Genomic DNA, 25,917 nt, shown 5'->3' on the forward strand with positions numbered 1-25,917 from the left:
ACGGGACAATTTTGCGTCCCACAGTTCAATTCGGGGACACCGGGACTCGTAATTGGAATCAGGGACAGTTTGGATATTCGCGGTATCGAGAAGCCAATTCAGATATGTCTGCTACTTCATCATACTGAGATCATTACTTTTAACCCCACATGCAAAAAGGTCGACGTGTCTAAGTGATATCTGATATCGTAGCTTTTAAGTAAATTAAATTATGTGTTTTTTTTGGATAGCCAACGAGATCGAGATGATTCATAGCTATGAAGAATTGTTCAGGCGTTTTAAGTTCATCGGCGCTTTTGTTAGTTGCAGAAATTAATTTTTAAACTTATATAATAGTTACTAATATAGGAGTTACAATTTGGACTTATTTAGTACTCACAAGTATACTGTTACTACGGAGCCACCTAGCACAGGCACAAAGATTGTCAATACTAAAAAATATAATTACGTATAGGTACATACTTGTATAATGAAGAATAACAATGTTCCAATATTTGGATTTGTCGTGACCTATGAAGGTTTGGCTAATATCCAAGTCGATAAAATGCAAAAGAATGAACACAATACCGTCTCCATTATTTCCCCGCTGAATCTGATATCGTAAAACAAATTTCGCTACCGTATAACACCAACTATACGTTAATATAGACAATCGGGAAACAGTGGAACCAGTAACTGTTTTCTAATAAAGATTCACTTTCTCGCGTTATGAAATCTTTGCTTTACCAGCTTTATGTGAAAGTTTTACAATTGTTCGTCAAAAGTTTTTAACGCTTTTCAATTTTCATATACCAGTGTTGCCTGGAAGAGATTGCATAGAAACGATTAAACCGCCCGCTACAACGTAGCTGCAAGTTCATTAAAAATACGTTGGTAACATTTGAGGACGTAAAAATATAAAAAAAACATAATAGAGGAAAGAGTGATATCTTTTAGTAAACTTTTTTAATGCTCATGTCTGTCTGTATGTACAGACTAAGCTCTAAAACTACTAAAATCAACCCTAACAAGTTAAAATTTCACGCGGAACATTAGCAAGATGATTCAAGTGCTTGTGATTAAATAAAATACCATGTACTGATAAAAAAGTGTGAAATAACCATAATAATTTTATCACTTGCAATAAAAAGTCGATTTTGCCTTTCGCAAGTACAAAACATCATTCAGCAAGAATGAATTATGTCCCGTTGAAATGGTTCATTCATAAACGGTCACAAGACAAGATTTTGCGACTGTGGCTGTGGGGCCTGTGGCCATTCAATTTTATGTCTAATAAAATAATTAAACTGTTTACGAAATGCTAAAGGAATATTTACTGGCTTACTTTCACGTTTTTTAAATATTTTCTTATGTTAATGTAGATTTGACATCAATTTATTATTCTGTTATTTTTATTCCAATTCTTTGTTAGTAGAAATTAATTATAACATTATAACTACGTAACATTTGTAAAATAAATTTCTCATAATCTTTAACAGCGCCATCTCTTCGAAATTGTGTAAACCGCTTGATGGTGTATAAAGAGTACGTAAGTAGTAAGAGTACAGCTGTTAGTTTACAAAATGTATTCTTTCTGATCTTGGTGATGGCAGCACTTTTATGGCAGCAACTAGAAGCAAATTTTATTGAACAATCGAAATATTTTTTTTTGTTTTTTTCCGCTAAAAGAGGTCCACCGAGTAGTTTTGTCAATTATACTTTAAGAATTTAGTTGCCGTTTTGTCATATAGCAGTTAAGTGGACTATTTTCAAATAATTATTAATTATTTTTTGGACAAAAACCTTCCGTTTAAAATATTAATATTGCACTTAAAAATAGAAATAATGATAAATGAAGTAATTTAATTCAATTTAATCAAACTTAATGTAAACATTTTGCATCAAATTTTAAGTCAAGCAAACACATAACATTGTACAGCGCTTAGCACGCCGGTGATGTAGGTTGCAGCACAGGTAAATCCGAACAAACGTATTGCTATCCATCTCACTCAATACATAATGTAACAAGAAGTTAGAAAGAGACAATCGAACGAGGCTCGCGTCACAGCAGTCAGAGAGCAAACAAGGCTTTCCGACTCTGTGAGTAACACTCGACGGGTTGGAAACGTTTAAACGAACGACCGGCGCCATTGCTCTCGACGTATCCGTACGAACGTGACTGTGCCTACTTTCCGCTTGTGTTTCTTTTCATCGATCGTGTTAAGACATCAATACTGCGCAGTGTAAGGTAAGGAAGTTTTTATACATTGTTCTGGAAGCAGTGCGTTATAAACTGAAAAGTGTGTGTCGATAACATAATTACGTTGTTTGAGGAGCTTTCTCGTTTATTTATGCAAAGAATTTACCGAGGGCGGTGAGTACATAGGAGTGGAGGCTCGTAAGGCGAGCGGCGCAGCCTTAGTCTCTTGCGCAGCGTAGGTAGCGATGAAGTGACAAATTTAGTAATAATCACGACTTGTTTCCGTGATGGCTCTTTGTGTACATCGTGGTGTTTTGTTTAGCAAAGATTACATTTGAATATTATTTATATTGATTCAATAATATATAGTATATTAGATCCTAAACAATTTGTGTTAACGTTGAGTGCCTTATCACGCCTAATGTTTAATGTAATGAACTAATAACCGTTGCACATATTTGTTTAAGGCATAAGTTACGTCGCCGTTCTGAGTCAAAATTGCGAACTCGACAAAGGAAACGACAATATACAAGACAATTAATTTATATATACTGTACACATATGCCCTTAAATATCAGATAATTTAAATTTTGTAAGCGATTAACCTTAATAGCTATCAATTATGAATATCTCTGAATTTTAATTTAAGTTGATTTAGTTCTTAACTCCTATGTGGTTTCAATGTCTTTTATATTTTACACAATAAGTAAACTGACGATAGAGGGCTCTAGCCCCCCACCTTCACGTGCCTTATCAATAGATATCTTATCACCATCGTTCATTTAGAACACCTACTCGAAACATAGTAATATACGTCTTTGTTAATATACATATATCATATATCTAAACCAGGTATTCATAAATCGCGTAGCGATTCACACATAATCTCTAATATGATATTATAAAACAAACAGTTGAAGTACTGGTGGTTTTGTTAGACGATTTAAAATCTTTATCAATGTGTTCATAACAAATTAGATAATACATTTCTGATGAAAATATCACAATTATTACGAGTCACTGCAATGAAAAAGTTTAACCTTCGCTCTTAGACTCGACAATCAGACTGCCTGCCATACACTTCACTGAACATTATCAAAGCCTTGGCAACTGGTAAAACCTCTTTTGTCCCAAACTGCCATTCAATACCGTTTGGGGTATGCTGTATTTGCATAAAAAAGAAATTTTTGTCGCTTAACTGCCCTTTAGTTAAAGAAAAAAAAGTTTTTTTTGAAGGATTTACTTATTATACGGTCTGTCTGTAAAAAGACTCACTGACTGTCTTTTTACGCCTTTAAAAACGTGAATTTCTTAATATTTATCCTCTTCTGTTTGGCATAACATAAAGTTCCCAGAAATTTCGTTCTTTGTTCAAAGAAATCCAAACAGAACCAATTCGAACGATTTGGCTTTTGTGGTATTTTTCTAACCGAATGAGTGACGTGTGACCTCGATATTGATCCTCAGGTAGCTGCATTGAATTGATTCCATTCGCTGTAATATTCAATAAGAAAAATCAATTGTTTAATTTCCTGTAGTTTTGTTGATAAAGAGGATATTGCCGATCGATCAAAACCCTTAATATGGCATCAAGGTAAATGTAATTTTTCACGTCATAAAGACATTTTTTTTATTATTATTACTTTACTGCAAATTTAATGGTAACGATTTTGAAATACGTCGCCCGAATTGGGGGTTGCGTGTGTTAAGGGAGGGGGGAGTAGGAACCCTACCCGGTTATCACACCAAACCACTTCCACGCACCGGAAAGTTATTTAAAAATAAAATAAATTTATAGTAGTAAAAAAAACTAATCTAACCTAACCTAACCATAAATAATAATAGGTTTTTTGGACAGCGACAGGCGGCGTATTTCTAAATCCAACCCCATTTAAATGCCATTTTAAGCCAGCTTAATTGTAATACTTGTTAAGCATTATTACTCTACTTTCTCTGCGGTTTTAAACCGCCACCGCGTCGTATTGATTTGCCGAACTAAATATTTATTTATTCCATACTTAGCGTCATGACTAATACATTGTTTAAAACCTTCTTGGTTAGTTAGTAAGATACATTTTAATATAACCGTAGGCTTAGTTCTGTTTCTTTCAAAAATTTGAAGGCAAATAGCACTTTGAGGCAACACGGAATTATTTGATAGGAGAGGGAGCAAAAATGCACCTAATGTTTTGTGATACCCATATCCACACACAATGCTGGAGGGCTTTCAAGTGTGTGGCTGTATAAGTATTGGAAATTCTTCTCTTGAAAGACCTTAATTCTCTGTCAACTGTAAGCATTGTGTGCATTCAATCAAACAGATAATCATTAATTATGAAGTCATGAAATACAAAGTCCTACTAAAGATTCAGTCAATATTCGAAGTATTTGCATCAGTGCTTACCCAAGCGAAAATTATAGCGGAACGAAGTTCATTATGGTTTTTATCAAGTCTTGATATAAAGAGATGATGACATCAGCTTGCCAATGATAAAGATCAATGGGCTCAATTGGAGCGGTCAGCGTAAAACGAGCCCTAATAATCCGGCTTAGACCATTTGACCAACAATTGCAAATGCCAAATGATTAGCCACTACGTCTTATTAAGCCGTTTTAGCAAACTTTGATACTATTCCGTTAATATTCCACGTATGTCTTTGCCTATATACGATATAGAAGGCACAGCTGAGGGTGGTAATAAGCTTTTATAAGTACACATTTTAAATAACCTTTTGCCTAAGAATGGCAGCTACATTCTTGGGTTTCTACAGAGAGACAGTTATTATAGTATATAAAACTGATTTACCACGTTTTATTTCGAGGGGGAGGGTGGGGGGATGTTCTAGATGTTTTCGTATATACTCACTGGACCTCGCTGATTATATGTTACTACATGAGTTATTTATTGCGAGATAAAATCGTTTGATTACGTACTCGAAAGCATTTCAATAACAGATATTAACTTTGCGTTATTCTTTCGTTCCTTTAGAGTTTAGGAGATGGGACATTTTCCTCTTATTCATAGGTAATGTGGTCCCTCAAACCCTCCACGACTATTTCACGGCCGCCATTTTATGTGTAATTGTGTTTAATTTGAAACATTGAAAAATGAATAAACTCGAATACCTACACTGCGCTACACTGACAGTGTTTCAGCTGAAATCTTACTTTTAAATTTTATACAGAAATGTTTTATTCACTTGTCTCATTTAGGTCGAAATCACAATATAAACCATATCACAAATAAGACCTTCGTTAGAGAATAATAGGTAAAACGTTACTTTTTGGTATATTTGTTATATTTGTAAAGGAACAAGAGGGTGTTATTATTATTATACATCGTCAATGTAATGTTATATATTATAGTTTTTGTATACAAAAAGGGCCTAGTTTCTTGTTCTAATGATATTTATATTTGCAAACCTTGTATTCCATGAATTGTTGTCACCTTATCAAACGCTAATCATATCTGCAAACTTTTCATTTTTGATATTTATCGATCCATTAATTTTAACCTTGTGGGTCATAAATATCGTCGGTCCCCCGAGATTATATAAGTAATAAAAGATAAGTTTTGAACGATTAGCAAAAAATCTTTAAAAATCATGCTTTTAATTTTATGTATCATACAGTCTAGGTTACGGTGCTAATAAGGATAAATGACACAAAATCATATAAACAGACATAATATGAATTAATTTTAGACATATTTTCAAACATTTACGTTACATTAATTAATTATCAAAGATTGTATTGTATTATCATCAGTATTTGTATCAGTTTTTCAATGTTAGCTTTGTCTAAATCAGAACAAATAATAAGCTCCATGTTTCTTAGAATTGCTTGTACCGATATTCAAGATTGTATTGAACAAGCATTGTACATTGCTGGAAATAGTTTTGTAAACAATTTACAAAGGAAAAGGAACATTATAACGGTTGAATATATGTTTATTCGAACCTTCAACGCAATGTCTTTAAAACCGCTAACCACTAAAACAAGATATAACGTAATTTATACAATAATAAACGTTACATCAGATTTATAAATGCGGATATTAAAATGTAGTATTTTGCTTAATTTTTATATTTTTTTTAATGATTTATTGAGTTTCTTATCGAAAATTGCCTAAGAAAAATGTATTGTAGTACAATAATTTCAAAATTGATATGGCCTGTTTGCTTAACACATTCTTAAGTTCTAACAAAAAATAATATGTGCAAAAGGTGCATTGTGTCTGCCCCCACACCCGACACACAATCTGAATATACTGACTGGTAGAAACAATCTATTCGAACTCAAAACCTAAAGCACTTTAAACGCGGAAAAAAGGAATTTTGAAGTGCATTGGTGCACAGGCGGGTTTCGAACCTTCGATTTCAACTATGATAGTCGAACGCTTAAGCCACTAGGACACTGCTTTAATACAATAAATATGATATAATTACATCCCGTGGCGCTTACAGGCCATGCATATTGGTCTTACGCTTTTGCATTCTTAGACCAAAACACTTGTTTGACACTTCGTTTTTAGTTAATGGCGTACACAGAAAAGTCTGTAAGTAGGGTCGGGGATAGAACTCGAGTGGAAAATTGCACGATTTTCCCTTTTTACATAAATGCATGGTTTTTATATCTTACCTATTCAAACGTAATCGTATTACTCGATAACCTAGTTTTTCGTATCAAAAGGAAATTATATCGTGTTAATAACCGGCCACTATGGTATTTATTTGAAACGAAATACTTGACAACTGGGTAAATATTGTTAATTTTTACAACAGAAAAAAAACTGCTTTCTTTACTATTTCCCTTGCTCGGGTCTTGTAGAGCCTTTAGGATGGCACTAACGAACAATATTAGGTAACATCAGGTTCAAAAGACAATTATTTATTTATAAAGTTTTAGGGCTTCTAAATGCTGTATTGTTGAAGGACGCTCTAAAATGTGCATGCGTATTATGTGTACCGCATTGCCATCACCATTTAAAAATAAATTTAATTGTAAAAGACTATTCAAGTCATAACAGCCCACCCAAATAGCTAATTCCACGCAATCTTTTATTAGAAACGCGGTCATGAAAGAGCGCTCAAAGCCTTATCAGTGGAATGTTAGTCCAAACAAGTACAAGAAAAACATGTAACTTCACTCTTTATACCCTCTCTTATTTCTTCATAGATAAGATGAAAGAACAGGGCCTCCCTTAATAAAAAGGTGTACTGTATGATTGTATTGATAAAATAATGTTTAGTTTGCCTTTATAATAAGTATTATTTTGCGTCTTAAAAAGGTATTTTTCTTATATATTCATCTTATTTTTCGAAAAACGATAATGAACTTTGTAGAAATTGGTTAAATAAAGTTAAATTATATAAAGTTTAACAAAAGGCTTGTATTATCATGGACATGAATACAAATAAAACAATTATTTCATTTTACCTTATTACTTCTAAAATTATAACAGAATTTCATTAATTGCAATGGACTTATTACTCTCATGGTTATCGTTATTATATATTTTTTATTAATGGCTTCGAATCTCTTCGAACAAGAAAACGATAGCGCGTAACGGAAAAATGTGACGGTAATTTTTTCCCCAACGTTTCACTTCAAAAAAGTCACACTAAGGCGCGGCATAAGTTTAATTACATTTTGCTAATTGCTTTGCAATGAATGTTAACGAAGAGGTTAATTTTTGCTGAACTGAATCTCATCAGATTTTTTCCCAATCGTAACAAGTGATAGTTCAAATAAATATTAATATAATATTCTATACGTATAGTATTATAGGAGTAGTAATATTTCTATACATTCAGTATAGAAAACGACGTAAATACTAAACATTACCTAACCAACATGAAAACTTTCCTTCGCATCGATATAACGTAAATTCTATCGTGGTAAATCAATATATTGAATATTTTCAAGGCTTACATGATGCAATGCACGAAGTATTCCTTTCCTTTTCGTTATTAAAACGAAAAACAAGGATGGGTATATACTCCATTCAAGAAAAGTTCGGAAATAACCAACATAAGTTGACTCCACTCTAGTACCCCATAGACACGGTTTACAGACCATTCACCTCGGACCTCGGTAGGTGTTTTTATTTCTAAATGCGTCGGCGGTAATAAGTTATAACGTAAACATTTGCGTAGTGGGTATTTGATGGAGGTCGCTTGTCGCTTGACCACTTTGAGCTTTATAGCAAATAAGAGTTAGGTTTCTTAAATATAAATATTGAATACTATAGCGCGTATACACATTTTAAAACTAATCGATAAAAGAGATCTATAATAAAATACATTTTTGCCAAAAGAAATAAATTTAAATTTCAAAGTAAATAAGCAAAAATGAAGTTTATTTAGAATTATAATTTAACTAAATTGCGACAAGCAACTAAATTTCAAAATTAAAAAGTCGATTTCATTTCAAATTCATTAATATGATTTTTCAGAAACTCTCAAAGTTTGAGAGTATTCAAGTTAAAAAGACAAAAAAACTTTTTATAAGAACTAGTTATTTGTAAACTACAAGTCATTTGTAAAAAACTTTTTATAAAAACTAGTTATTTGTAAACTACTTATTCTCGATTATGCATAATAAACGTAGTATAAGCCTCAAAACTGGAAAATAATGTTATATCACGTTTATGTAGTTAGAGCATGATAAGGACAAAAACACTTAATTTACAACTTTACAGTACGTTACAGTCACAATTAAATTTATTTTCGGTAATAATACAGCGGAGTACGTCCTCTAAAGCTGATGATATCATACAAATACCTGTGAATCGCTACTTAGTATTCAAACAAAGCTCGTATTGGCTAAGTGATAAAAGGCAATACTTAATAAATCTCAAGACAATTGCTACACATATGGCCTGTTATTAAGTCATCAATCTTAAGTTTTTACAAACTTTGTTTGTACAAATATTTTAATAGTATCTATCTTTATATGTACCCTACAACTATCTTTACAATGTACATTTATGTTACGTACATGTATGAGATTCTATTATTGATTTTTAGATTTAGAATAATAATAATACTTTTTAAATTAAGTAATCGTGATTGTCAAGTTACAAAACTGTTAATGATATAAGCTTGAGAAAAAACATTATTATCAACGTAAGACGCCGAGCGAACGGTAAAATCCCATCGTTCCCGGAATGTTTAAACTTCGAATAAACAGAAGCCTCTTGGTTCGTTTCCTGCTTCATTATCAAAGATCTTTCGTTATATTGACTTTGTAAATTAACAAAATTACCTTAGTACTTATGCACTTTTGAAATTCGAATTATATTAGAAAATCATATTTATTCCTATTATAGAGTTTAATTTATCATACATACGAAAAAATAAATTCGGCATACCACGGAATACTGTTCTCACCTCTGGGCGGGGGCTCCCCAGTACCATACTCCAGCTCCTTCCACTTAACCGTATTCAACGAAGAGCGATTCGAATCGTCGCCAACCAGTCACTTTCCGTGCGACTTGATCCCTTAGCGTTGCGTAGATGTAAGGCCTCTCTGCATCTTCTACCGCATTTACTAATACCTGCAGCTGAGTTTCATTATTGGACATCAAGATAAAATACCATCCGTATCACCTCGACGTGACCACTATGTGGAACGAGCTGTCCACTGAAATATTTCCGAATCAATTCGACCTGGAAGAGCATACCAATTCTTGAAAGGCCGGCAACGGCTTCTGGCAATGTGAGTGTCCATGGGCTGCGGCATCATTTAACAGCCTCCTGCCCGTTTGCCTCCTATTATTAAAAAAAGAACTAAGCGTTCTATTAACATTGTATACTTTCTTATATCTAAAAAAATCGAATTAAGAATCATGAAGTGGCCGATTTATATAGGTAAAGGTTATATAGGTAAGATTATTCTAGTTTAGGCATTCAACCCAGTATTTATACAAAAATAATGTAAATGTTTTACCTTGTAGAGTCGACACCTACTAATGTAATCCAACCAATTATCTACGTACCAGCACTTACTCATTACTTATCTATGGTAACTATTATGCATAAATGTATTACACACCTTAAATATTGAATATTTTGTTTATCTTTCTCGTGCCTTTTCAAAAGAAAATAAAAGTGATAAAACATTAATTTTCCATTTGTGACATATGTATTTATATTTTCATAGTCCCTTCATAAGGTCGTGGTATCTGTGATAGAGAAAGTTTGTAAACGTATAAAAAATATTTATTCAACATAAATATATGTGTATGTTCAATTATAACTCACAAACAACAAAAAATGTTTTTATGTTAATTTATTTAAATTAGTTTATCGAAAAAAACAAAGTGTTAAAACTTAACGCGTTCTTAATTCTCTTTCTAAAACCACAGTTTTCTGGAAATTCTTTGAGACTAATACAAATAAGAACCTGTAACAAATCAGATAATACTAGACGTATGTATTATATTATTATATGTATATAATCGCATTAAAAAAAACAAACATCGCGTCTGACGTTAAAATTGCAAATGGTATGTTAATTTTGTTGACAGCAGATACACTCCATGATAACCAGTTCTTTAAAATTAATAACTCCGTTAATACATGTGAAACATTTCTTGTCTTTGGAATGCAAATTCGAAGTTTAAATATGTCGAATTATATCTGTAGATAACAAATTTGTCACTCATCGGACGCACATACTAAAACATGTATGGAAAAGAAATATGACTGGCCAGCAATAAAAAATAAGTACTTATGATTGTCACTTGTCAAACTCTGCATTTTATGAAACAATTAATGGGGAGCAATAAAAACAATAAATGTTAAGTATATATGTCGCGCAAGTTGCTTATGCATGAATAAATAGGCACATGGCTTATTCTGCACATGTGCGAATGATTAACGATTTGCCTCCGAGGTTGAACAAACATTGTTTTTTGATTTACACTCAATGTTGACGCGTTCCATGATCAAAATAATTAATTGGCTGACTTGAATTTAGTTGTTGCCAATATTAAAAAAAACAATTAAATCGTGTATTGAATTACTAATAAAACGATACACAACAATACAAAAGGCTTAACACAAATTTTAAAAGCTAACAGTTGTTTATAGAAATTCATTCGTTCAATCATGATTCTAAGATTCAAGGAGGACAACTTGGACTCGTGTTTATTGCCTTGTATGACAACGAGCTATGTCAAAACAATTTCTCTCGACAGGATGACCAATCATTCCTTTAAGCTCAGTAATTCTACACGATTTCAACAAATGACAATTTAAAATCTAACTAATTTAATATAATTTGTCAAGGTAATTTAAACGCATTTTTAAATCGAGGAAAACATTGTTATACGTTTTACAGAGATTACGTTATGACAGAGGGAATTACCGACACGTCAGATGTAGTTTTGATCCTGATTAAAATGCAACAATGCATTTATGTATAACGAATTCTTTTCGCAAGACTTAGCCACAACTTTCTCTTTAGCGAGTCTAAACTTGTTTATACATATACCTAATCCTGCCATTTCAGTAACTCTTATATTTAAACGATATAGAAATTTAAATATCGAAGTTACAATTCGCTATAGCCATTTCCGTTAACATGTGTTGCCACTTTAAAATATTTCTAAATACGATAGGAACGTTCGCCTCCCACTGTGAAGTGGCTGTTACGGCAGCGCTATAATATTACTTACACGTCACAACACATACAAACTTAGCCAGCCTTCGCACCTCTGTACTGTTCAAGCACGTGACGGAATACAGTCATTCAATGTACCTATATGGTTACTTGCTTTAGGTCATAAGATTTTGTAGAAATAAGATATTATAGCAGTATAATTCACATCTGCTATATCATTTTGCTACTCACAACTAGTATATATTCCGTTATATCTGTTCCGTTTCCTCGTAGCACGAAAAATATGTGCCGAAAAGGGACAAAAAAATTATTTTGTTGAACTGAAAATAGACTGATTTAGGATTGGGCGATTTAATTTAACTGAAAATTCTCACTTGTAACACCTTATCATTTCTTGAATTTCATATGGTTACGAATGTTAGAGCGTGGCAAGTAAATGAAAAATAACAGTATCAATAAAACCAGTTCCGTAATATTTGAATTCAAGAACCAAAATGTGTACGTAAACTCGTGCACGGCGTAATCATGACGCATCTTTATGTGAAAGTTGAAAACTTTCGACAGAGGACATAGACAATCGAATTAAATTCGATTTACATTGTTATGTAGACAGATAAAATACATATTCATATAGTATAGATACACAGATTAGGTCAAAAGTCAAACAATTTGTGAAGTTTACCTGCCTGCTCTCGCTACATTCTCAATCAATAAATTTTGCAATATACATTTTATTATTCTATATTATTACCATATAGTTAGCGGCCCTACTCAGATTTTTCCATTATCTCTAGCAGTAGCTAGGTTAATAATCCAACGACGGAGCTAGGAAATTTCATGCTTAATTTCCATTAGTTACAGACCGATTAAAGGAAGCATTAAGTAAACGCTTTATCTTTAATCTCTTAATGAACGACATAAGAACGTATATAGATGTTACCCAGTTTCTAACATTAGGTAAAGTGTAGTTTATAAACCTATATGTATAATGCAGTTCATTGATATTTATAGCCTATTGAGAACTAGCTCAATGGATTTTCAGATGACTCATAGCAGGAAGTAGGAACCTCTAACATAGAAAATGAAGAGTCGCTGACATATATAACACCTTGACATTATGAATGTTAAGACCTTTAGTAATTAAATAGGTCAATGTGCCATATACATTTCCTTTAGTAAAAAGTTATAGGGCGCCATAAACATGTTAGAATGACGCACAGCCATACAAGGTGACATTTAGTGATGTACTGATATGACTTTGCTATTCTTTATCCCTTATACGAGTACAACAATGCTAAAATAAGCACTCTAAGAATATTAATTATGTATTACAAAATAAAAACTACCATTTTGGCAATGTTTTGTTGCCATTTTTAAATGTGCCTCAGAGGTCAGAGGTCCATTTCATTGTCTATGATACGGTAAAATTACGGAAAACATTACCAATATAATTTACATACACTCACATCCTTACTTGAAAATTACTTAGATTATAAAATGTGCTACTTACGTACTTAGATAAAAAAAGAGCTTTTTATGGCGACCGGAAATAATATATCTATATACATAGCATACGCTTTGCATAAAAAATTGACACACGCCCTCAATACAAGTATGGCGAACAAAACAAAACATTGATTGCTCTAGTTCAGCAATGACTAATCCAGTTTTGCCATACAGTAACAAAACATTAATTACACGAATTTTGTGCTCTTGCCCCGAGTAAACATCGATAATTTCGCAACAATCGATACGATTAGATTTAATTTACAAACATTAACAGCTATATTTGATCCCATGCATAAAGAGTAGAGTTTTGGCGTATGTTAGTGCATAGACGTTTTTAGATACCTTAAATTGTTCTTTTCAAAAGACATTTGCATTATCTGCATTTACAGATATTGAATTGTGAAATTTTATTTAGTGCGAACTACTGGATATAAAATCAAAAAGAAATCGCCTCTTAACAGACTTTCCCGCGGGAACAAACTAAGCAAGTCTTCGCAGATGAAATACATTCGCGGTCGTGTCTTCAATGGCATATTTAATTACGATGTCACATCTCTGTTTATCGCATATGTGCGAGCAGGACAAGTGCATAATATATCTCTTTATTTGCGCAATTATGTGTCGTAACGAGTTTTTCTCAGAGCGGTCACTGTCTGCCGACCAAACGGAACAGGTCTTGCTGGTTGCACCTGGCTTACACATATGCACTTTTTACCCGATCACTCAGGTTTTTTTTTACATTTGACATAATTTGCAATAACCTTACTGCATTAGTAATAGCTATACACACAGTCAGTGCATCTCAGGTACGAAATTTAATTACCAATTTATTTATATAAATATTATAATACATACTTTTTTTTGTACTTTACTAACTGAACTTTGTACTTGCCCTTGCGCCTAAAAACCGATCGAATTGATTTCCGAACAATAAAAAAAAGGTTTTAAATTTTCTTATAGAAAACTAAAGGTTAAAGCAGAAATAATTTAGGTTCATTGATAATGTTTACAAAATTTTCGAAAATAATTTTCACAATTAGTAATCAGTACAGTTTCATGTACAGAATAAGAGCAAGGATATACTAACTGGGTCGAGCGACAGTGTAAACTATGATAATGTATCGTAATAGTTGTATAAGATGGATCGCTGTAAAATGGTGTTCGATCGCTGTGTTAGCGTATTTTATACGTACTTATATGTTTTTCCAACCGACAGTACACACACTTATACCTACAACTTGGACTTAAAGTCCCTCATAGTCTATGGCACACAATTTATAGTTTTCTTCTATCTATTGAATTAGGTTCATCCTTCTGGAAAAACCTGTTTTTATAACGTTATAATCACTCGCATTATTTCGATTCTGACCTAAAAAAATTAAGACATTTCAAAAAGTATTTAAACACAAATTCATATGTAATCTTGTCAATCCTTTATGGAAACTTCCCAAATCGAATCGGTTCGTTAAAATATTATTTCTGTAGGTATACGATTGTGACTCATAAAGCTACATACGTATAGGCGAATGTAGCCCGAGAACCGTAAAAAGTGTCACCAACATTATTGTCACTCGGATTTGAATGCTTCGTAGTAAAATTAAACTTATTATTACTACTAGATGTTTATGGTAATAAATCTACTTACATATATATCTTTTATAGTGTATTGTGGCTCTATATCGGGAATTGTAGAATTTATGCGTGTTTATTTTAAATTTTTTTTTTTAGGTATTGTTTTGATTTTTTGTTGAAATTTGGGGGACAAGAAAAATAAATACGTTTTAACGATAGTTATTTTTCTCGTAATCTATAATGATAATCGATTATGTACTGGACATTGGTACCTAACAATCGTCACACCGTTTAAAATCAATTGGTTACCCATTCGATTGCGGCGTAAAATGCACTTTTTACAACTTCTCTATAATGTTCTTTTTAATCCTCAAAGTCCTAGTTACAAAATTTTAGTGCAAAATTTTATGTTCCATTCTAGCGATAGTTTTGATTTGCTTTCCCTTGACAATCTAATACTTGTAACCGCCACTGACTACTCCTAAAATGTAACATGAACATTTCATTCTTTAAAACTATACGAATTTTTCCTCTAAGCAGTTTCATATAAAATCAAAAGAAATATATAATACATTGACTCAACTGTTTAGTTTTTAGTTGTTTTAGAATTGCGTACTTCTCACGAATATTCTCCAGCGATTTAGCCCAATTTTAAATCATCAATGCGTTACCGAAAACATGCGACCGCCAATAATTTACATTTATTATTGACGAAGCCCCGTCGGTCGCCAGGTGCTGGTAATCTGATAGCACCAAAAAATACAGTTTACCTTTCGCAAAAACCGGTACCCACAGGTGTTGTATTTGCTTGTCATTAATTAGATTGGATACCACCTGCATTAGTATTAACTAAATAGCCATTTAAAACAAGACATTTTATACGCCACGCACTCTGTTCGCGGTAGCGATGAAACAGTACCTGACCAGGCGAAAATATTGTTAAGCTTACGCCAACGTACCTTAAAAATAATGATTTACGGTAACACATACATGAAGTGTCCTTAGAGTATATAATATATATATATATATATATAATAAACTATATATATAATATGATGCTCTGACTGCGTGATTTCTCTATATATAAGAGTGAGTGCATTTAAAACTTGTATTTCATAATCTCTTTTTGGTGAAAAGAAAAATATTTCTGTCTAAGAATAAACGACGAAATAAGATGGTTCGTTTATAAATCAATAAACGTTTCCTTAGAGTACAATCTATTAATAAACTATAAGATTCCGGCGCAAGATGCACATTTAACAATTTCTCTACATTGTTGTTTTTAATCCTAGAACTACTAGTTACTTAATGCAAAATTTTATGTTCCTTTCTGGCGGTAGTTTTGATTTTCGTTACCTAGACAATCTAATTCTGGAAAACCCTACTCATAAACCTTAATTCTATCACACCTTTACTGTGCAATGTATCGTGCTTTAGAACTCCTTACAACTTTATATCAAACGAGCTCAGTTTTTAAATTTATTAAAAAATATATTGTTTTTCATCTTCTGCCTCGTAATTAACTTCTTACATGTGCTATCACCTTTTTGTAAATGTCATAATGTTTTATTAGATGTTAGTTTATTTTAATTAGGTGTGTGCTATGTTCTTTTAATTATTTATTTTGCTAGGGTTGCTTGTAAGAAATCACTTGTTAGCGATGAGGCCGCCCGTTGCCTAATAACTTAAGTAACCTGTAAATAAATAAATAAGTACATATGTTGTTCTGTCAGAGCGCTATATAAGAATTATTGAAACAACAAATTTATAAACAAGAACTTGGTAGACGACAATCGATAAGTTTTACCATTATGGCTTGATTATTATTAAGACTTAATAAACGTAGCTTGATAATTCCCAATTACATAGCACAGCTTATTAAAGTAACACTGTAAAAGGGGGATTTTGGAACTGTTATCGTGAACAATACCTGTGTAGTGTTCTATGTTCGAAGGTACCTACCATGCATCCGTCGCAAACAAAGAACCATTAACGACCATCTGCACAAAACCAGTAACAGTTATTTTAAACGATTATCACGCATTACGATTTCCCATTCAACTCTGAATTTACTGAACCATGGCGATATACAATCTATATTTGATGCGGTTTAAATAATTAACAGACCCGCAGAACAATTATTTAGATTCGAAGAAATAAAAGTAAGATAATCAATCCTATAAATCTAATCTAATCGTAAAAATGATACTGAAAATGTGTTAATTTTCTTTACGATTTATTTTTTTACCAGCACTAACGTTACATAAAAACAGTATTTAGTGTGACAAGCATTTTGCAGGCAAAGTGTAACTTTTATATTGAGTGTTCGAATTGCTGTTCACTTTCATATTAACGTGAGTAACCGTTCTGTAAACGACAGTCAAAATGCATAATGCAATGGCACTTATTACATTAACATTAAAATTATATTCCATTATAATTCTAACCCATCCGACCATGTTGAAAAAAAAATAGCACCAGACTTCGGCCTACCGTTGGCTTATGGGACTACCTATAGGACTAATATTAGTTATTGTCACGAATTGGCAATCTTATATTAAGCCTTCTCAAAAGTATGAATATTTTATCACGAAAGTATGACACCGGCAATTTGATAACAATACTTGACAGGTATTTATCTCACGTTGGTATTATCTGGGACGTGTTTTCAAACAATACAGGATAAAAATTGTATAAATGTATCTTTAAAAGGCTACCAACTGACATTGTATGCGTACATGGGCGGCAATTAATGTATTTTATTTCTTGCCGAGACTTTCTTTGTTAGCAATATTTTTTTTTATATTTTGAAATAATACTGTGTAATACGTTGTACTTACGGAACTAAAAAACCGACTTGGTTCTTCCCATATTAAAAGAGTTCTTAAACAACGTCAGTATTACGTTAAATTTCATAGTGTAGTAGATTGTTCTTCATGGTAAAATTCTTAATAACCAACCTTTTGAATAAGTTTAAGTTTAAGACTAATTCAATAATTAGCTTTTTGTATGATTACATAGTTATAACACTCACTGATACATACAGATGCAATAAGCCTACATTACATACGTAAATGCCTATACAAAGAAGCTATATTTCTCTTGAAACATAATACTTCCTCTGCTTTGTCCAATTTGAAACCTGAATAGCTAAAGTATAGGGATTATATTTTATCTGTATCTCGGAATATTCTAGACGTTTCAATCTTATAGCCTATTGTTTAAGAACCAAGATTACTCTGGCGTCTTGACAATAAGATAAACCTTCATATCTCGGTGTGAAATTCTTTAGTTGAGGACATGTTTTGTTTGATAAGTAAGGTTCGTGTTCTAGGCATTTAAGTAGTGTGTTCTAAAGGTGGCCAGACAAAAATTTCGTAATGAATAAAGCTTATTTGTATGTAACATAGTAAAAAATACCACATTATTATTATTTGTCAATAGAAATTAAATTTCTAAATGTTATTAATACTTTTAACTAATATTTTTAATGTGTACGAGGTCCTGTAAAATCTTCAAGACCTCCTTAACGAAACAATATACCGTTGTCAATGTTGTGAGCCATTATTTTGTCTGACACATTATTATTCACACCGCGAGTTGATTTTACGACCTTCATTCAAGGCGCCTTTTTATAATTTATTCTATCTTTAGCCGCGCCTCCGTCCGGACTCCTTTTTGTAAAGTGACGTCACTGTAGATGAGCTTAGGCAAAGGTGCTCATCTACAATCCTTTAAGGAAAGGACAGACATAACGTACCTATTTGTTCTTAGAAGCTTTGGGTCCGACCGCGGTTTTAATATAAGAAAATTACTGACTGAAAGAATTGAGAATGACAGATAAGCGATGGTACTATTATATTGTGTTTGGTCAAAGACACACGTGACACGATTCGTCTTTCTGTTGGGCCATCAATCAAGCCGAAACTAAAAGGACGATATACTAAAATGGCATTAATAAAAAGGGAATTTTCACGTGACGAATATCAACTCAAATTATAAAATTTTAAAAACAGCAATATCACATTAGTCTTTATACTGACTTACCTTTCGTTTCAATATTCAAAAGTATAAATCGTTATATCTAAACAAGTTAAATCTTACCTACAATTATGTCACGTGACAGAGGCGATGAGAACTTGGAGAATGATCGTGGTTGGTTATACAAAAGATCACGTGGCCAAGGAACCAGATGGACCACTCAAAGTACTCAAAACTGTACACGCATAAAAGAGGCACTGGACAGAAACTCATTTGATGTTTCCATGCTGCCCACGACGCTAAGAGATGAGCTCACGACTGAGACACGTGGCTTACTCCTAATTAGAGTGAAATAGTAATAGTGCGATTGTATGCAAGAGGAGAAATTAATATTATACTTTTCATACTTACACCATATTATACTCAACTCAATACGCCTCCATTTCCTTCATATTTTACAATCTAGCTGCGGCTCAAACCAGTTTGTGTACTCGCCTCTTGGCCTCGATATTGTGCATAGTGGCGCGGGCGCATCAACACATTGGTTAATTTTAGTGGACAATAATTTTTATTTTTTGACGTATTTCCCTAATAGAATACAAATGAAGTAAACACCATATATTGTATATATTGAGCATTCAAGCTTTTAAATCTCTATAATTTGAGAGTAAATATCCGATGTATAAACAAAAACATAGCACCAGCTAAACTATTTTTTTCGAAATAAATTAATTGCTAATGACTTTAGACGTATTTAATCGTTTATAATATTTAATGTTAAGGTAGATAAATGATATAAACCCATAAATTTACACAGACCTGCTTTGCTAAGTGGTACACTTGAAAAATATTTTTAATTTTGTAAATAAATATTATTATTAATTTGTGTACACTCGCCTTAATAAGTCCAGACAGTTGTGTATTATACATTTTATAAGATACTATTTTATTGAATACCAGCACGTTAGTCTTAATCTTCATGAATTTAATTTGCAATACGATACACTGGCAATAATTTTACAACCTCCCAGCGTGTAATTCGTGACAATTTTTCTATGTTGTTTCGCTTGGTTTTCGATCTACTCTTTGCTGGAAACATTTGATATTTTTTATTTGAACACTACCCATGCGCTCTGCATTTTTATCTCACCGACTAAAACGAAATATCTGATATACAAAGCCTTTGTCATTGCTGACGTCAGTCGTCAAAGTCCATATGTAGATATGTTGTAGGAAAAACTGTATTACAGTTGACGCCTAAGTTCTTCGCTCAGTTATAAGTATCAATATTCATAACGAATAATTGGTTTCGATGGAAGTTATGTACTTATAGAGTTTATGGAATGGTCATTGTGACGGACAAAACAATGATGAGGCATTACTTGGAATTTGATTACATCAAACTTAGCGGACGAAAATTTAAAGATCCTATGTCACAACCGTTAATCCAGTTCATATTTTTGGAATTTATCTTCCGAAAGCTAGATGGGTCAAGGTTAGGAGTAAACATGAAGGTTTACAGTACATACTTCAATCCCTAGAAGACACAAATAGAGATTGAGGACTGGGAATGCACCCTGAAAAACTATGTATAAAATAGTAAATGACATAAAATACAGTATAACCGTCAACAGTAACAAACTGTTTGTTAATCCTTAATTTCTCTATTTTTTATTCCAATGCTTGCAATGTTGTTAATCAAATGCTTAATACGGAAGCTCACTTTTCTTAAGAAGAATCCAAAGAGAAAAACGTTTTTATAAATGTTTTAATTTGTTTCAGGATCTAATAAAAGAACGTCGCTTAGTGGCTGAACGAAGTCATAGAGGTAAGATACAAATTAACCAATGCCAAAATAACATTTAGATAGTTTTTTTTTTGATAAACTGCAATTACGTCAAAGACTTCAGCTTATATATATATAGACGCTTTGTTAAAATATATTATGGTGTTGGCTTAGGTACTAAGTTACCCAGATAGTTCACATTTATTTCTGCTTACGTTTATGCACGAAGTCTTCTGCAACACTCTAAATCTGGTCAATCTGTATACTAAGACACAAGGAGGCAAACAAAATATTCAGTTAATAATTTGCGTTTACGAAATCTTTATATCCAGTTATTTCAGTAATAAGTGATTACTCCAGAATTAACTAACGCGGAAGTAATTGCATTTTATGAGTAGGCTGGATTTATACTGTAAAGGTAATTATCTCTAGTAGCTTACCTACTTATCAAAGGGCGATGTAGAGTGGAGGTAATGCACGGAAACGCAGACTAAACTACTGGGTCCCGAGGAGAGATTTCTCGTTATTAAATGCCTATTTTACTATAGATGACGTCCCGTAACCAGTTCCGTTCTACGATTTTTACGATATTTTTTCCTTTTCGACCAAAATTATTTAAATTATTGTTATTAGCCCCCCGTGTCGCCAAATTTATTTACCGCACTTTTGGAATGTATCTTCCGAAAGCTAGATTGGTCAAGGTTAGGAGTGGAGAAAACAAGAAACATCAATGGAGAAAGTTCTAGCCATCTTCGGTACGCAGATGACAATGTTCTAATAACTGAAAAGCATGAAGACTATAGTACATGCTTCAATCCTCTATAAGGCACATATAGAGAGTGTGGACTGGAAATGTACCCTGAAAAATCATGTATATGGCATAAAATACAGTAGGTATAAGCGTCTGCAGTAGAAATATAGAGTATGTTGACGAGTATCTACTGTCTACCTTGGCCAAAATATATCATTTAAAAACCATTATATAGAGGATAAATAATGGAGAAATACAAGGAATTTAACAAGCCAGTTAGTCGATACAAGCTTTACAGCGCTTTTATCGACTAATGCCAAAGCGTTTGACACAATTTATCACGAGGCTACGAGGTCCGGAGATACCGATTGGTAGAGGCGTGAGACAAGCAGACCTCCTATCACCCAAGGTGTTCATAATGATACTTCAACAAATTTTCAACTAGCAGTCGGGAGGGATAAGAGTTAACCAGGATCGACACAATAGTGTCACAATATAATCTTCCCTAGTGGGAGTGCCATGCTGTTGCTTTCGGGCTTCAGCCAATCGGGCAGGCACGACCGGGGCAGTACCACTGTCTCACAGAAAACCGGCGTGAAGTGATGCAATAGGTTCATCTTATTGTACTCGCGTTTCGTGCGGTGAGTGAGACTCCCGGAGCCCATCAATTCCCCCCCCCCCCCCCCCCAGAATATGAAGATGCAGTTTAAACAGAGGTTACCCCAGGGGGGTACCACACGTTTCCGCTGTGGAGAATCCCCCTCTGAGCGTCCATCATCGGAACAATCAGTATTTGGTGGTGGATGCACAGGCTGCCCTTCGTATTCTGGGGTGGGCAAAAACTGCTCAAAAAACTATAGGTTTCGATCTCGGGGCAAACGGAAGAATTTACCGAAGGCATCCCCTTCCACGCTCTCAGTGGACTTTACCAATGTTAGGGGGCTCAACTCTAATCTTAACGCGGTTCACTTTCACCTCGAAACTGCGAAGCCGGCCTTATTCTTCCTTACTGAGACTCAGATATCCTTCCCGGCTGATACTTCCTACCTCTCCTACCCGGGGTACAAATTGGAACATTCATTTGTGCCGCGGGCGGGAGTTTGCGTGTACGTCAGAGAGGATATCTGTTCTCGTCGCCTCAGGTCGCTTGAAGGAAGGGACCTATCTAGCCTCTGGCTGCGCGTAGACTGCGATGACCATCCGCGATTCTACGCATGCCTGTATAGGTCCCATAGCGGAAATACCGAAACTGAGCGACTCATTGAGCACATCCAAATGGCTACAGATTCCCTGCTCGAAGGGGTCCCTACCGCTGAAATCGTGATACTTGGCGATTTTAACGCTCACCATGCCGATTGGCTCGGTTCGGAAACCACCGATCACGCGGGAAGATCCTTTCACGACTTTGCTTTAGCTTACGACCTGTCACAAATGGTCCCTGCGATTACGCGAATACCAGATGTGGATGGTCATAAACCCTCTTTGTTGGACCTTCTGCTGACCTCACATCCGGAGACCTATCAAGTCTCTGTTGACCCGCCATTGGGTTCATCGGATCATTGTGTGGTCCGGAGTACTGTGCCTACTACGCGCCCTCCTCGGCCCCGTTTTTCGGGTTGTCGTCGTATTTGGCACTATCGGTCAGCAGATTGGGATGGGATGCGGTCTTTCTTTGCGTCCTACCCTTGGGGGCCTATGTGCTTTTCGTCGGAAGCTCCAGATTCCGTCGCTGCCTTTGTCGCCGAAGTGGTTCTGCAGGGCATGGAACTTTTTATTCCATTCTCTGCGGTGCCGATCGGTGGCAAGTCACAGCCCTGGTTTAAGCGTTCTTGCAAGGCGGCATCGCGTCGAAAGCGAGAATGCTTTAATGCATGGGCGGAAGCGGCGATATCTCGTGATGCCAATACCAGCGAACATAAAAAAGCATATAACTCAGCCTCCAGGTCCTTCAAACGGGAAATCGCTAAGGCAAAGTCAGAGCACATCGCCAGATTTGGCGAGAGATTGGCCCAACTCCCTTCTGGGACCCGAGCCTTCTGGTCTCTCGCCAAAGCTGTACAAGGGAATTTTTGTCAGCCATCGATACCACCGCTGCACAGAGAGGATGACTCGCTCGCCCACACTGCGAAGGAGAAGGCCGACCTCTTGGGCTGTCTCTTCGCGTCCAACTCGACTTTGGATGACCGGGGGAGATCACCACCGGCGATTTCGCGGTGTGATAACTCAATGCCGGAAATCACATTCCGGCAACGTGCTGTTCGCAGAGCACTATCTTCCTTGGACATTCATAAGTCGAGCGGGCCGGATGGTATCCCTCCAATTGTGCTGCGTACATGTGCTCCTGAGTTGGCTCCGGTCCTGACGCGCCTTTTCCGGTACCTGTACTCGCTCGGCACTGTCCCGAAGTGCTGGAAGACCGCTTCGATACATCCGATCCCTAAAAAAGGCGATCGCTCTGATCCATCCAACTATCGCCCAATCGCAATAACCTCCTTGTTCTCCAAAATAATGGAATCCATTATTAATGGCCAGCTCTTGAGTTATCTAGAGGGCCACCAGCTGATTAGCGATTATCAGTACGGCTTTCGTCGTGGTCGTTCGGCTGGTGACCTTCTAGTATACCTTACTCATAGATGGGCAGAGGCAATTGAGTCCAAGGGGGAGGCACTAGCGGTTAGTTTGGACATAGCGAAAGCCTTCGATCGGGTGTGGCACAAAGCACTGCTCTCGAAGCTTCCAGCCTACGGGCTTCCTGAGAAATTATGCGACTGGATCTCCAGCTTTCTAGCCGATCGGAGCATCAAGGTCGTCGTCGACGGAGCATGTTCCGACCTTAAACCCGTGAATGCTGGGGTCCCACAAGGCTGTGTTCTGTCCCCGACCCTGTTTCTTCTGCATATCAATGACATGTTGCAACTTAGCAACATTCATTGCTATGCGGACGACAGCACTGGGGATACTCTTTACACTGGCCGGGCAGGTATTTCTCGGGCAGTTGTCGATGAGTACCGGAACAAACTTGTGTCTGAAGTCGAAACTCTTTTACGTGGAGTCTCGGACTGGGGTAGACTAAACCTAGTCCAATTTAACCCCAAGAAGACACAAGTTTGCGCGTTTTCCGCGAAAAAAATACCCTTTGTCGCTACTCCTCTTTTCGAAAACACTCTTCTTGAAGCCACAGCCAGCATCGGAATACTTGGCGTTGACATATCGAACGACGTTCAGTTTCGCGGTCATTTGGAGGGAAAGGCTAAATTAGCCTCCAAAAAGCTTGGTGTGCTCAGCAAGGCGAGACGGTACTTCACTCCGGGCCACCGCTTGCAACTCTATAAAGCGCAAATACGGCCCCACATGGAATACTGTTCTCACCTCTGGGCGGGAGCTCCCCAGTACCAGCTCCTTCCACTTGACCGTATCCAACGAAGAGCGGTTCGAATCGTCGATGACCAATCCCTCTCCGAGCGGCTCGATCCTTTGGCGTTTCGTAGAGATGTGGGGTCACTCTGCATCTTCTACCGCATTTACCATGGAGAGTGTTCAGAGGAGTTGTTCGGATTAATACCTGCAGCTGAGTTTCAGCATCGGACGTCGAGGCAAAATACAAAATTCCACCCGTATCACCTCGACGTCCGACGTTCCACGACTGAGCGTTTCTCAAGGCAATTTTTGCCGCGCACCACCGCTATGTGGAACCAGCTGCCCACTGAAGTATTTCCGAACCAATTCGACTTAGGGTCCTTCAAGAAAAGAGCGTACAAATTCTTAAAAGGCCGGCAACGCACTCGCGAGCCCTCTGGCATTGAGAGTGTCCATGGGCGGCGGTATCACTTAACATCAGGTGAGCCTCCTGCACGTTTGCCCCCTATTTTATAAAAAAAAAAAAAAAATACACAGCTCAGGTTCGCGGACGATATTGTCTTATTCGCTAAAACAAGTAAGGAATTAGAAAAGGTAATAATTACCTTAAACGAAGAAAGTGAAAAGTAGGCCTTATAATAAACGAGAACAAAACTAAAATTACCTGACTGCGCGGTTGCTTCAAACACTGCAGTATACCTTAACAGAAAGCTTCTGGAATATGTAAAAAAACTACATTTACCTGGGTAAACGATTAACATTCGAAAATAAAGAAAAGCTTGAGGTAGATCGGCGAATTAACATGAGCTGGAAAAAGTTTTGGTCCATGACGGATCTTAAAGGATCAATTTCCCCTCCTTAACCTTAAGAAAATTGTCTTGGACACTTGTATCTTACCTACTCTCACATACGGCTGCAAAACGTAAGTTAAGGACTTATAACAAAAAATAGAAACCAAACTAGTTGCATGCCAGAAAGCAATGAAAAGAAGCGTACTGAAAATAAGAAAAATAAATAAAATTAAAAGCGAAAAAATAAGAGGAAAAGCACCAGTGATAGATGCCTTACATTATGCCCTAAAACAGAAATGGCAATTTAGCAATATCCACAGATAAAAGGTGGACTTTAAGGATAACTGTCTGGAAAGGACAA

General features: G+C 35.3%; 1 protein-coding gene across 1 annotated transcript in view; it reads left to right on the forward strand.

The window, feature by feature from the left end:
* Nucleotides 1-2,070: 2,070 nt before the first annotated feature.
* LOC123715907 (protein artichoke) overlaps nt 2,071-25,917 on the forward strand; it is a 30,315-nt gene continuing 6,468 nt past the window's right edge. The window contains exons 1-2 of the mRNA XM_045671271.1: nt 2,071-2,227; nt 20,654-20,699. The gene's annotated coding sequence lies outside the window, so the exon portion shown is untranslated. The remainder of the gene's footprint in view (nt 2,228-20,653; nt 20,700-25,917) is intronic.

This window comes from Pieris brassicae, chromosome 11, assembly GCF_905147105.1.
Source record: "Pieris brassicae chromosome 11, ilPieBrab1.1, whole genome shotgun sequence".
Lineage (NCBI taxonomy): Eukaryota > Metazoa > Arthropoda > Insecta > Lepidoptera > Pieridae > Pieris > Pieris brassicae.